General features: G+C 51.5%; 1 protein-coding gene across 2 annotated transcripts in view; it reads left to right on the top strand.

Moving 5' to 3' along the window:
* Positions 1-262: 262 nt before the first annotated feature.
* Positions 263-14,017, top strand: part of CMKLR1 (chemerin chemokine-like receptor 1) — a 45,543-nt gene continuing 31,788 nt past the window's right edge. The window contains exons 1-3 of one of the 2 annotated variants that reach the window (XM_059408609.1): positions 263-485; positions 741-794; positions 2,387-2,476. The gene's annotated coding sequence lies outside the window, so the exon portion shown is untranslated. The remainder of the gene's footprint in view (positions 486-740; positions 795-2,386; positions 2,477-14,017) is intronic. The other variant, XM_059408608.1, reaches the window with a different exon arrangement.

Here is a 14,017-nt window from a genome sequence, read left to right as displayed (position 1 = left end):
CGCATGTGCTCCTGGTTTGCACTCAGATGGTGGGCACTGCTCCTAGCTGGGCTCCGCCTGCCAGAGGGGTGGGTCATTCCCAGTGGGCCTTGCCACCGGCCACCCAAACACCACCCACAATCCCGGTCCCCGCTGGCATGGCCGCCAGCCTCCTCTGGAGGCCCCCACTCCACGCAGCTGGCCGCCCCCGCCCTCGGCCAGCCCAGTTTCCTGCCCCTCCCTCCCTCTCTCTCACTCTCTCTTGCTCTCTCCTCCCTCCAGCTGTTCCTCTGGCAGAGTTCTGTCCCATTCAGGCTAGTGAGGAGCTCGGGACAGCACGAGGTCTCCTGGAGAGCCTCCTGAAGGCTGAAGCTATTTTGGGCTGGGTGGGGGGCATCCCGTGGCCGAGAGAAAGAAGCTGGACCACATAGGTCCCCTACACGGCCTCCAGTGGCCTGAAGTCCAGGGGAGCCCTTGGGAAGACCCAGGCGGAGACCAACCACAAGGTAGCATGCTTGCCTTTGACACTGTCTGGAGGGGCCAGCCAAGGGGAGAGTCCTAGAGAGAGGAGGTTCTGCTTAGCATTTAATGTTTGTCAAAATGAAAACCTGTTTTTTCAGATTTCCGAAGTCATGCATGCTAATTGTAAAAAACAGCAGGGTCACCCTATTTTTAAAAGCGGCGAGCTCTGTGTTTTCCTTCATGAATGTTCACAGCTACGAGGCAGGTGTTTCCCTCTCACAGGTGTCCTCATTTTACAGGTGGGTGAACCAGGGCCCAGAGAGGGAAAGGCAGTGGCTCAGAGCGGCAAGACGGTAAGTGGGGGATGGTGGGGCAGGGAGCAGTGAGGGGAGGTTGAGATTGGAACAAAGCCGGTGTTACCGGCACAGACCACTGCCTCCGTACAGAGACTTTGAAGGATGGCCTCACTCAGAGGTGGCCCTTCAGGGGGCTCTCTCCGTCGCTCCCACACTTGCTCACTCACTAATTCATCTTGAGAGCCTACTAGATGGCGCAGACACAGCTAAGGATGTAGGTGTGGGCTCGCACACACATGTCCAACATCTGATTTGGCAACCTCCCTTGTCTTGCACAGGGACTGTGCACTCCCATCTGTATTCCTCCAGGATGCATTTTAATGGCTGCATGGAAAGGCGTCTTGGGATTTATGTAACCGCTTCTCATCGTGGTTGCTTCCTTCTTTTTTTTGTTGTTTTGTTTTGTTTCTTTTTTCCATGATTACAAGCGGTGCTCTTTCGTGTACATCATCTTTGCATGTCTGGCCTCTGGATACTTTTCCAAAGGCCAAATCCCTGAGCCAAAGGTGTGCCTGTTTTTAAGGTTTGTGAAGCTTCTAACCGCTTCCCTCTACATTTCGTTATTAACGCTGATCACCTGCTGTAAGTTACTTGTCCATTTTTCTTTTACGAGCCTATGGTTCAAGTCCGCTCCCATGTTTTTTTCTGTCAGTGTGTTTATCTTTGGCTGATTTTTAAGAGTTCTTTGTATATGGACAAGAGTTCTTTGTATATGGATAGCACTCCTTTGGCAGTGCTATCTGTTGAGCACACCTGCCCTCCCCTCTGCTCTGGCTGGCACTTGGGCACTGTGCTACTGTTGAAACGAGTACGCCGGAAAGGCTCGCCTCGAGCAAAGTTAAGAACAACATATCATAATCCAGTAACCACTGCTCGCTACAAGTCTGATCCCTCAGACCAGCCTGTGGTTCCGATAGGCCAGCGAGGAGGGGGTCAGGTTTTGGGTCTGTCTTCTTTTTCTAGCAAGAGGCCTGATCCTGCCCTCCCTTTTGGCAGCCCCTACTTCCTTTCAAAGAGCGATCTCACCTGTGGTTCTCGCCTTCTCTCCTTTCTCCAGTGTCCCATGGTGGGAGGGGGGATGCTTGGCGCCTTCTCAAGAAAGAAGGCTTAGCTTAAACCAGGGATGCTCAGACGGTGGGGTGTCAGGCACTGAGAAGCCCACAGGAAGAGTTCCCTCGTGGTACCAAGGACTTTCTCTGGACTCTGCCAAAACTTCAGGGAATAGGTAAACTTGACTTTGGGCAAATCACTCCTCTCTCTGGCTTGACCCTTTCTGGGAGGTCCCTCTCTCCATGCCTAGTCTTGTCTGTCTCTCCTGCCGGCCTGGGGCTCCTTGAGGCCAGACTTGGGATACTTACACTCCTCTCTATATCCTCTGGGTGCTCGGTAAATGTTCTTGAATAAGTGAAGTAAATAGGCCTCAGTTTTGCCATCTGTAAAATGGGACTGGAAGATCAGACAATGTCTCATCCCTCAGATGTTTCCTTAATTAAATCTTCCTGGTTGGCAAATCACTTTACTGCCATGTTTTTCTTGAATCCTTACTGTGGCTGCGTGATAAAGATATTATTAACATGTCCATTTTACAGATGAGGAGACTGAGCCCTGGGGAGGGGTTCTGATGTTAGACCGCCACGAAAGGCACTAGAACATTGTGGCTGCAGCATGAGTTTGTTTGGGTAAGTTTGAACCCCATCAGCCCCCTGCCAGCTGAGTGACATGAACAAGTTATCTGTATGCTCCAGTCTCCTCATCTGTAAGACAGGGATATCATAAAGACTACATGAGATCACACACGTGGAACAGTTAGCAGAGGGGTCATCACGTCGTAAGGAGCTCTAGCAACATAGGCCAGGAGTCTTTGATCATTTCTACACCATACCTGCTGTCCATACTTTCAACACCCATCTGAGCCAAATAGAAATTATTATTAATTTCTTTACCAGTGGAGTATTAATGCTCAGATACCCATCAGGTTACAAAAAAATCCCTCAAAGCCTGTTTCACTCACTCTGAGGTACCCTGCACGAGCATGGTTATTACTGCCCATAATTATTTCCATTTTCCAGGCTACAAAGTAGACTTGGGGCTTCTCAAAGTGTGGTCATGGGAATGCTGGCATTGGAACGATTATGAATAATATCATTCATGCCGAATAATTGTGGATATCTCCTAAAGCTTCAGTTTGGGCAGTCAAGAGTCTCCACACGAGGCGTGGGAGTCTGCACGTGGCACCAGTTTCCCAGATGATTCAGATGTACCCCAAAACTTGAGGGCTACTGAGCTAGAGGATGTGAACATCTTTTCTGTTTGCCTTTTGACCAGGTTTCTGGGTTGTTTATTGCACGCTGAGGTTGAATTTTTTTCCCTTTCTAAGCAAATATCTACGTACTTCTGTGAGCCTGTGTGTCTGTCCTGTGTCAGCAGTTGAGGCCAGGAGGCCTGGTGCAGAAGTGAAACTTTATCTTGTAGCACCATAGACAGTCGGAGCGTGCTAGCCGGCACCCAGTGTGTGGGCTTTGAAATTATTTTAAGAAACAGAAATCTTTCCTGCAATGAAGACATAGGGAGGACGGCAGTTGGAATGCAGATACAAGGCATGTTATTCTAGTTGAAACAGAGGTGGAGGACTCCAGGCTGTGTTCATGGAACCTCACTCTTGGAGCTTGGTGGGGCAGGTTGAAAATGGCATATCTATTCCAGACTGATCAGAGACCAAAATTCTGGAGCTTTGCAGAATTTGCTTCATGATCTTATGCAAGGTATTTTCACTCCATGGCCATAATCATCTCATGTGTGAACAAGGAGGTTGAAGGTTGTATTAGTCAGGTAGTAGCTGCAGTAACAAATAGTCCCAAACAAGTATAACAGCTCAGAAAAACAGATGTTTATGAGAAGGCAGGTGTTTCTGCATGAGGGAAGGTCCTCTTGCATGCTTGTCCCTACTGTCCCCTTGGACATCACACCTGATGAAAGAAAGCATGGAGGTGTGTGGCATATTTGCTTCTTCACTGCCCTCTGCCACATGGGAGAACTAGTCATATGACCAGTGTAGTCACAAAGGAGGCTGGGAAATGGAGTTCTTGGCAGGGTGGTTCTATCCCAGTGCCTGCTGTATGCTGTGGAAGGGGAGGATGGATTTTTGTGGACAGCTAGTTGTCTCTGCCACAAATGTGGTATCTTTGGGTGTCTCCCATTCTCTGATTTTCAGTCTAGATTTTCACTAACATGGTGCTAACAAGGTGATGTTGGACCCACAAACACTTTCCTATCCTAAAGATAATCCCCATCATCAGATGTACTGAGTAAATGCCCATGGTCCAGACCCATCAACGTGGGTTTCCCTGGAACTTAGGCAACTACTATTCTCTTTCCCTCCTGGAATACACAAAACAATTCTATTGAGCACAGCACACTTCCTGAGCCCAAGGCTTTCATATCCAGTATCGCCCTACAGACTGACCCGGAAAGGCTCCATGATTATCATCCCCATTTTAGAGATGAAGTGATTGAGGATCAGAGAGGTAAAGGGACTTGCCCAAGGTCACATACCTCATAAGCAAAAGAGCTGGAATTTGAACTCAGATAATCCTAGTCCTGTCCTGAGGTGGCATCGCATGTTCGATGTGTATGTGCAAGTCCGTATGAGTGCATGTGTGTGCGTGCTCCCATGTGCATGTGTGTGGTTAGGGTAGGGGGTCTCCTTGGGCTGCATCCCCCAGGGCTGGGCATGAGGAAGTAGAAGTGTAAGGAATTCTCCATATCGTGAGCATGGGCTGTGCTGGCCGGTCATAAGGCAGCTGGGTGGTTGTCCTGGCCTGGGAGATCTCAGTGTATCTAAGTGTCACAGTCACTGACCAGAAAAAAGGGAAGGGGATGGTGCGTGAGGACACAGACTGAGGGTGTCTGGATGGGACTGAGGCCTCAAGTGGGCCACGCACATAGTGGATGGTGGGAAAAATTTCTTGCGTGAATAAGCCTACGGAGAAGTAGAAGCTGGACCAATGTGAGAACCTTAAATGAATCAGGCCCAATCTCTGGTCTGAAGGCCCTTCGGGGGCGAGAGGGAGGCAAATCAGTAACAACTGACTTTTCTTTATTCACCCAACAAACATTTATTAGTACCTACTATGTGTCTGACACCCCTCAAGGCAGAACGAAGAAAAAGACACTCTTCCTGCTTCAGTGGAACTTTGGAGAGGCTGCGGGCTGTTTATGGTTGCCCCCACTTTAGACAGGAGGAAGGTGAGGCCCTGATTGGTTCAGTGACATTCCCGAGGTCACTTGGTGGGAGTAGGACCTGGGCTCCTAGTTCTTAGTCCAGAACGCATCTTTGTTCCCTTGGCCGGGACTGGGATGCAGGGAAGGTGCCCTCTGGGTTGATAGTCACTTTGTGCTGCCTATGGATGGTCATCAGGACAGGTTGGTTTTAGGCAAAATTAGGAAACCTTTTAACTTACTTCTCTTTTGGAATTTCTGAAGTTTTGCAGTGATGGGCACAAGAGAATCCAGAAAGTAGAATTTCTTGCCCGGCTGGGTGGAAGGGAGAGGTGGTCATTCTACCCGGTGCAGTCCAAGAAGGGAAGAACGAGTGGTCACAGAATCCACAGCCACTTGCTCTAGAGTTTAGAGCCCATCTCTGCTCCCTAACATCCTGTCACCTCTGTGTCCTCCTCTGTAAGACGGGTGTACTTCAAACACCTCCTTTATGGCATCATGGGGGATCACATGAGTTAATATATGTAAAGCACAGCATGGTGCACGGTCAGCTTAATGAAGACCTTTCTATTGTTTACTAGGAAAGCAGGCATGGAAATTTGCCTTTGCACACCTGGGTCCCTATGGGAGTCTGGCACCTTGTGGTCTTGGGTCCCCAGGTGGGAAAAGGTCATTTGGGTGCATCTCCTGGCTTCATGCTTTGCCCCTTGGAGAAGCCCTGGGCTGGGGGTAGTGGGGGAGGCTTAGGCCTTGTTCCGCAAACCCCCCCGCCCCGCCCCGTCAAAAGCCACTCTGCAAGCTTGGAAGTACCAGCAGCTGACTCAGCAGGGGGAGTCAGCGACTATGCAGGCAACATGTCAGAATCAGTTCTGCTTTCTTGAGGTTCATGACTCGGATCCTCTGATCCCAGCCCTGGGGACAGCTCTTATGTAAGGAGATGGTTGGGTAAGGCAACTGGGGCAAAAGACCATGGCTAGTGTCTTCAGGTTTTCCTCTGGGAGCCTGGGCCCAGAAGGACAGGAGAGCTGGGTTTGGCACCAGCCACCTGGGTGAGCTCGGGGCAGCCTCAGGTGCTTGCTGTCTCAGTGTTGCGGAGAGCCCGTCTGCAGTGCTCAGGAAATGATCATGGTGGCAATAAAAGAGAGGGGGACGTACAACACGCACCCATCCCTTGTTACCTGGATTTGTTGGAACGGCTGTCGGCATCTATGAATTCCTGAGTATGCGAGGAAGAGCTCAGGGAGTCAGTGTAGGAGTTCAGTCACTGCTGTTGTAACAAACACCATAGGTGTAGTGGCTCAAAACCAGGCCCATGTCTCAGCTTAAGGTTCTGGAGGTCGGAAGGCCCAAACAGGTAGCACTGGGCTGGAAGCAAGGTGTTGGCAGGACTGGGTTCCTTTCAGAGGCTCTAGAGGACAATCTACCCCATCCCCACCTTTTCCAGCCTCAAAAGGCTGCTAGATCCACAGTGCGTTTCTTCATCTCCAAAGCCAGCGGCAGTGGGTTGAGTCCTTCTTACGTGGGGTTGCTCTGACTCTCCTGGCCCCCTCTTTCATTGAAAAGGACCTGTGCGAGGACTTTGGGCCACCTGGATAATCTGGGATAATCTCTCGATTCTCAAGACCCTTGACTCAATCCCAGCTGCAAAGTCTCCTTTTAACACATCAGGTAACATATTCTCAGGTTCCAGGGGTGAGGACACGGCATCTTTGATGGAGGGAGGCATTATTCTGCCCACCACAGTGGGGGACATCTCGAACACTGTTCTGGGTCTGTTTCCTGAACTGGGAAATTGAGAGTTCAATTTGGTGGCCGCTGCTGCAGTGACAGCTGGCTCAGTGAGGCACGGACCCGTCAGAACAGATGTGGGTGTGAACCAACCACGAGGCTGTACTGGGGTGTGTGGGTGACCGTCAAGCCTGACCGAGGCCCCGGGCTTTGGCCTCATTCAGCCTGGATTCAAATTCCAGCTGTGCTACTTACAAATCCTGTGGCTCTGAGCCAGTAAGTTTCTCATCTGTGAAATGGGATGGCAAGCTGTAAGTCAGGGTAGTGGTTAGAAAGAAGTGAAGGTGTCCACGTCTCGTGTGGAGCATGGTGTCTGGAACCTGGTAAAGGACTCAATGTGAACTAGTGATCCTTCTGGTGGTTGGGCCTCTACGTCTGGCCCTGGTGATTTCTAGACGGAGAACCCTTCGGTTTCTGCCCTGTGCTGGGGTGGGGGGAGATGTAGCCTGGCTCCTGGGCTGCAGGTACCCTCAAAGAAAGAGGGTTCATTGTTGGGAATGTGTATGCCAACTCATGCTTAAGTTTGGGGGTGGTGGTACCAGATGCCCAGCCAGGCTTGTGTTCAACTAGAAGTTTCTCAGGCTCTGACGTGGCTCCAGGGAGGGGCCATCTTACCCCTTCTGCTGTAAGACCCTACAGCTCCCTGTCCTGCTGTTCTACCCATGGGGCTCAGTTTCCTCCAAGTCTGTGTCTTTTTGAGTTTCTCTTTCTATTTCTGGCTCTGCTCCTAATTGTGCCACACTCTCTGTGTTGTCTGCTGGAACAACCCAAGAGGGCCCACTGGATTCGTGGAGTTCTAGTGGGATCCTGATTTCTCTCTGATGGATTAATCTGGTAGGCCCAAGACAAATCTCTAATTGACAAGGAATCGAATTGACATCGATCTGACATTGTCTAGTCCAGGGATGGAGCTCCACACTCCTCACTCATGAGCCACGGCAGACATGGATCTGTTTCAGTTATTTATCTCTGTGATTCAGATCATTCCAAAATGTGAAATGGCTTCAAATGACTTCTTTTATTCACCGTTCTGTAGCTGGGCTGAGTTCTTCAGGGATGACCCATGTCCATTCCTTGGGGTCTCTGTCGGGTCACTCATGGGCTGTGATCAGCCGGGAGCTTGACTGGGGTGAGGCTCCTTAAGATGGCCTCATGTCCTGCGGGGACGCGTGCTGCCTCTCCCCACATGGCACCACTTCCTGGACTTCTCTCCCTGGGGGCTCAGGACCCTGGGAGAGTGAAAGCCAAAGCTGCCAGGCCTCCTGAGATCTAGGCTTGGGGTTGGCAAGCATCACTTCTGCCACACTTCGTTGGTCACAGCACATCACCAGCCCAGCCCAGACTCAAAGGGAAAAGCAGTAGGGTTCACCTCTTGATGGAGGAGCAAAGTGCATCTATGGGAAGGGGGTGATGTTAGGGCCCATCGGTGATAATGAGCTATCAACCAGATTTGACCTGAAAATTCGGTGGATGACGATGGTCATCTGAGATGATCATGTATCATTCCTGAGTGCCTTAGTCTGTTGGGGCTGCTCTCACAAAATACCAGAGACCGGGGCCTTGTAAATGTCAGACACTGATGGTTCATAGTCCTGGAGGCTGGAAGTTCAAGGGTCAGGGTGCTGACGTGGTCAGGTTCTTCTGGGCTACAGATGGCTGACCTCTCACTGTGTCTTCACACAGTGGAGGGGGTGAGGGAGCTCTCTGGGGTCTATTTTATAAGAGCACTGATCCCACTCATTAGAGCTCTACCCTCATGATCTCATCGCCTCCCAAAGACCCCACCTCTGAATACTGTCACACTGAGGGTTAGGACATCAACATACGATTTGGGGTGTGGGGAAGGGGCAGAGGGGACACAGACATTCAGACCAGAGGCCTGAGTGTGAGTTAGTCCCCCCTTTCACTGCTCAGATGGAGAAACAAGCTCGAGAAAGGGAGAAGGACTTGTCTAAAGGGGCCCTTGAAGGTAGTGAGAGAACCAGGATAGAGCTTCTGTTCCCCCCCACACCAGCATTTATTGAGCACCTACTGTGTGCCAGGAACATGGCATCCAGGGAGAGACCAGCCCTGCCCTCAGGGGGCTCCCAGTCACTTGGGAAGACAGGTATGTAAACAGAGTGGGGTCCCTCCAGCTGGAAGGTTGGCTTTCATGGCGGGGTGCACAGCGCCAATTGCTCCTGGGTCATGATCACCCATGATATTTCAATCCATCATCCATTCACAACAGTAGCTGAACCCTGGTCATTTGATTAAAAGCACATTGTTGGTGGTTTTTTAGTTTTTCTGTTTTTGTTTTGTTTTATTTTGTTTTTACAGATTTTATTTATCTATTTGCAAGAGAGCAAATGAATGGGGGGAGGTGCAGAGGAAGAGGGACAGGCAGACTCCATGCTGAGCATGGATCCCAACTTGGGGCTCAATCCCACAACCTGAGCCAATACGGAGAGTTGAGTGCTCAACCAGCTGAGCCATCCAGGCCCCCTGAAAGCATATCGTTAAATACACTCAATGCGCCCAGTACTATAGGGGCAAAGAGCTTTGCTGGGGGTACCTTTGCTGGGGAAGTCTGGAAATAGCACCTTGAGAAAAAAGTGCAGATTTGAGCAGGCTCCAAGGATGAGTTGGCTTTCGATGAGACCTCTAGTTGGCTGGAGCAGAAGCTGGCCAGAAATAAAAGATATTTCAGGTAGGGAAAGCAGCATGAAGAGAGATTTGGAAACTTCATGAGCCTGGGGTGTCTGGTGTGGTGGGCGGAAGCAGGGAGTGGCCGGGGGGAGTCTGGACACTCTGCGGGGTCTTGAAGATCCCACCCAATTTTCTGGGTGGTCCAAGGCTGCTAGTATTCACCAGAACAGCATCCTGTTGTCCCGAGGCTCACTCTTTCCAAACTCTGTGCTTAAGCTCAAACGTTTGAACAATTGAAGATTCCAGACAACCCCAAGCTAATTGAGTTTGAGCTTCCAACTTGGCAGAGGGCATGTTGGTTTGTGGCTCTATCTCTTGGGTTGTCTGGTCCAGAAACCAGCTTGGAAAAGAGAATATTTCTTTGCATTGGTGGCTTTTGTGACAGAATGATGGGTCCGCTCTCCTCCTGTGCCTGGGACTTGCTGACGGATGGAAACGCGGAGCTTGGGGCTAAAGAAAGTTGATTTAGGCTGGCACCCGTGGTCAGCCTGGGATTGTTTACTGTGGGGAGACTTTGCCAATGCTCCATTGGAGCCAGACTGAGCCGGGCTGGGAGCCGAAGGGCCCACCGGCCTCCCAGAGGCAGGGGAGGTAGAGCTGACGTTGAGAGAGTCTTTGGGGGAGTGAAGGCAATCTGCAGTCTCTTTTCTCGCTGACTTGTCTCACAGGGGGCCCCTTCAGCTGTCAGGGATTTGGGTCATGAAGAAAAAGGACGTTCCTTGAGTCAGAATGGGGCATCCATCTGGTGCATAGAAGGAGAAACTCAGCCAGTTCACAGACCTGTTTTGAAACCCGTTTCTGCTTGCTGGCTGTGAAACGCAGACAAGATCACTTAACTGCTCTGTGCCTCAGTTTCCCCCACTGTAAACTGGGGATCACCAGGGTGTTACATGGCTTACATGAGATCATGTATGGCCCAGAGGTGGGACTGAAAAGCACTGTGGCCTCTGCATGAGGGGGCCGGTCTCCAGTGGCTCAGAATGGTGATGGGGGAGTAGGGACCAGAAGTCCCGAGCCAGGAGGGGCTGAGAAATGCCAAGTGTGGACCATGCCAGGGTAATGTTAGGCCCCACACTTTCCCCTCCATTTCCTGCCTTGGCCCCAAAACATGGCAGGAGTGGGTGGGGACCTTGAATCGCCAGCCTCTCTTCTCTTGGGGGATGCTGGGCCTGCCTGGCCTCAATGGACCTTTCTTTTTCTGATCCTTCCCCCCCTCCATTTCCTCCTGTGAAAAACCCCAGCCATGAAGGAAATCTGGAACAGGGCTCTGGGGAAGGGCAGGGCAGCTTCCTGGAGCCTGGCTGGGCGATGGCTCTCACCTCACCCTCGCCAATTCCTGGCAGGCCTGGTGGTGAGGGCCCTGGTCAGGCTGGGGTCCCGGGCCTCCTCCCTGTCCAGCCTGGCTGGCCCCGGCTCCACAGTTTCTGTTTGCTCCACGTTCTCGGGCCTCTCCCAGCGCTGGCATCTCATGTTTCCCGGGAAGCCATAACACCCAAAGTTCTTCCTTCTCAGAGCTTCTTGTGTTATGTCCCTTGCCCCAGGGGACAGCTAGCTTCCACTGGCTGAGTCCCTGCTGGGCTTCTGCCCCATCCCACTTCCTGTCTTTCAGATTGTCTTCTGGGGCCAGTAGGCACCCCCTAGCCTGTATGCAGCATACTTTCCTATCCAGGATGAGGCTCAGAGAGGGAGGTCAGTTGCCTAAGGTCACACAGGAGACGGGCCCCTGACACCTCCTTCTCTACCTGCCCCTACACCTAATTGTATCCCACATGGCTCTTCTGTTTTCCTGGCCCCTTTGTCCAGAGTCTACCTACCCTCCTCCTTTGTGGCTTCTGGGCCTTTCTGCCTTAAGTCTGCCTCACATCCTCCCTATTCCAACTAGGGCTATCTCTTATTCTCTTATCTCTTTTTCCTTTTTTTTTTTTTTTTTTTTTTTTTTAAATCAAATGCCCCGTTCTGTCAGAAGCCCATTCTCATCCAGGTGTCCAGTTGAAAACCAAAGCAATCCAACTCATTCACACTGAGGTATTTACAAGTAATGACAGCTCACCAGAGTGGGGGTTTGTGAGCAAGGTGGCTTGAGTCAGCGGAGAAAGTCTGTGGTGGTGGACATCCAGGCACTGTGGACACAAGGCTAAGGGAGCTTTTGGCCAGGGATTCCCAGGCAAGCCAGCAGCAGCTCTGTCTTCTTCCAGAGATCCGAGGACAGGCAGTTACAGAATCAATTTCATAGAAGTGTAGATTTCCAACTTCCTCACTCCTTCGCCAGAGAGGGCTTCTCTGTCCCTCCTTTTTCTTGTAGATAGAGTGGCCAGAATTGAGCCTTTTTCCCCCCCTGTGACGAAGCTGCACTTTAGCAGCGTGGGAGGCCATGGGGACCAGTGTCGCAATCTGGGCACACCCCATGTCTACAGGGTCCGCCCTTCTGCCACTTTCTCCCAGAGCCTGGGGGCAGAGATACTTACCACAGCCATGTCCTGGATCCTAGGTGAGGAGCCTGGTGCCCCTGTCACCCTTCACTGAACTAAGAAAACTGTCCCCCGATGCGGGCATTGGCGGGGAGCCTAGAGGCTGGGCAGGTGTGGGGAGAAGCCCTTCTGGTCCAGGTACGTCTGGAGAGGCAGGGGGCATGGCCAATGGTATTTCCAGAATCATACTCACTGTCTGGTTTCACAGTCCTTGACTTCCTAGCTATGAGACCTTGCTTTCCTTATCTATAAAATGGGGGAGAGGTTGACACTGCCTCATAGGGATTTTGGGATTGGGGAGATAGATGTAGGGGAGGGCATGTTTTATGTTTTATATATTTTTTTTTCCCTTTAATATTTGCCACCATCAGCTGTTCAAAGGAAGAATGTGGAATGGGGCGTCCACACATAGCGTGCGTGCAGCTCCGGGGCCCAGTGATCAATAAATGCCCAGTGTTTGCGATTTCGCCACTAGCGGTCCGGTCCAGTCTGTATCCCTAGCGATGAGGTGGCTTTGGGAAGAAGCTCTGCTCCTTTCTGCTTTCTTGCTGCGAGGGTTTGAGCAAGTTGCTTCACCTCGTTGAGAGCCATGTTCTTGAAGACTTGAGGTGCATTGAGAGGGTGGTTGAGAGGGCACAGGGGTGAAGTTGAAAGTGCTCCTGGCTCCAAGGCAGTGATAGGCTTCTGGAACCATTTGAAACTGTCTCTCTGGGCATCATCTGGCTCCTCCAGGGGTGGGCAGCGGTGGTGGGGGGGGTGGTGCTGCTGGCTGGTTTCTCCCTTCCATGTCATATGGAAATGCTGCAGGCATCTTGGCACACTCACATTCCTGAGGGGGCTCTAAGACTCGAGGATCCTGGGCTCTGTCCCCGGACATGGGGTACAGAGCCAGGCCACTCTGAGGAGCTGGGACAAAGGCGGGCTGGCCCTTGTCTTCTCAGTGTACTTCCCTGCCCTATGACCGCTTGCCTCCTTCTCACTCTCCCTCCTCCCCCCTACCTCCCCTCCTCTCTCCCCCCTTCCCCTATCTTCCCAAGCCAGTGCTCTAAGTTCCAGAGGCTGAGTGGACATCTTTGGGCAAAAGCAAGCACTTTCCTTGAGGTGAGGGAGGGTCTCTGAGGCTCTGGGTGCCAGCTGGGCTCTCTGACTTCTGTCTGGGAGCTAGCTGAGATAAGATGCCAGGAAAAAAAGAAGCAGGCCTCAGTGGTCCAGGAAACTTGTCGCAGGCACCCCACAGCCCTGCGCACATTGTGGGCACTGCACAGGTGCTAGTGAGGGGGGATGGACCAGCGAGCCCCAACAGTGGAGGGGCACGCTTCGGGAACCATAGTCTGGAGCATCGCCTCAAGACCCCTTCCTTTCTTAGCAAAAACCGAACACTCACTAAAGTTATTTTGAGGTTGTGTGCCTATTTTTAAAACATAAAATTATTTTGAGGGTGCTTTGTTTAAACAAACAAACAAAAAGGCATGGAAATTTTGCATTCAGTGCCGTAATATTCTCCTGCATTTAAAGACAGAAATTGTGACACTCAGAAATCTTTGGGTCAGCTCCACAGAGGGGACCTTCATCTGTGTTCTGGTTTCCTGTCTCTATGGCTCATTCAGAGAAATTTGGGGTAGAAAATGCATGGATCGTCAGGTTTGACGGGGACAGTGACAGACACTGACTCTTCTTCCCCACCCCACCCCCATCTCTCCACTGTGTATTGAGGAAATAGGCACAGAGAGGTTAAGCGACTTGCTCAGAGTCACACAGCTGGTAAGCAGCAGAGCTAGAGTTTGAAGCCAGATAGCGTTCGCCCTAACACTTCAAGAGATGCTAGCCCTTGGGTGAGTCCCTGTTCCCCTTTCCCTGCTGCATCTATGGCTGGGCAGCTGGGGCAGTTTCCTGGACATCTGAGATCCACTTCCTTCCACTGCATCGCCTCCGGTCGCAATCAGCTCCCAGACCTAAGAACCACGAAGAACCCAGCTAGCGCCTGAGGCTGCAAGGATGCTCCCCTCGGAGACAGGGACAGTTTTGCCCAAAGATGCAAACCTTAGTATTCCCCAGCTT

The sequence above is a fragment of the Mustela nigripes genome, chromosome 8 (assembly GCF_022355385.1).
Source record: "Mustela nigripes isolate SB6536 chromosome 8, MUSNIG.SB6536, whole genome shotgun sequence".
NCBI classification, from domain to species: domain Eukaryota; kingdom Metazoa; phylum Chordata; class Mammalia; order Carnivora; family Mustelidae; genus Mustela; species Mustela nigripes.
This window is presented reverse-complemented; position numbering and strand designations above follow the sequence as displayed.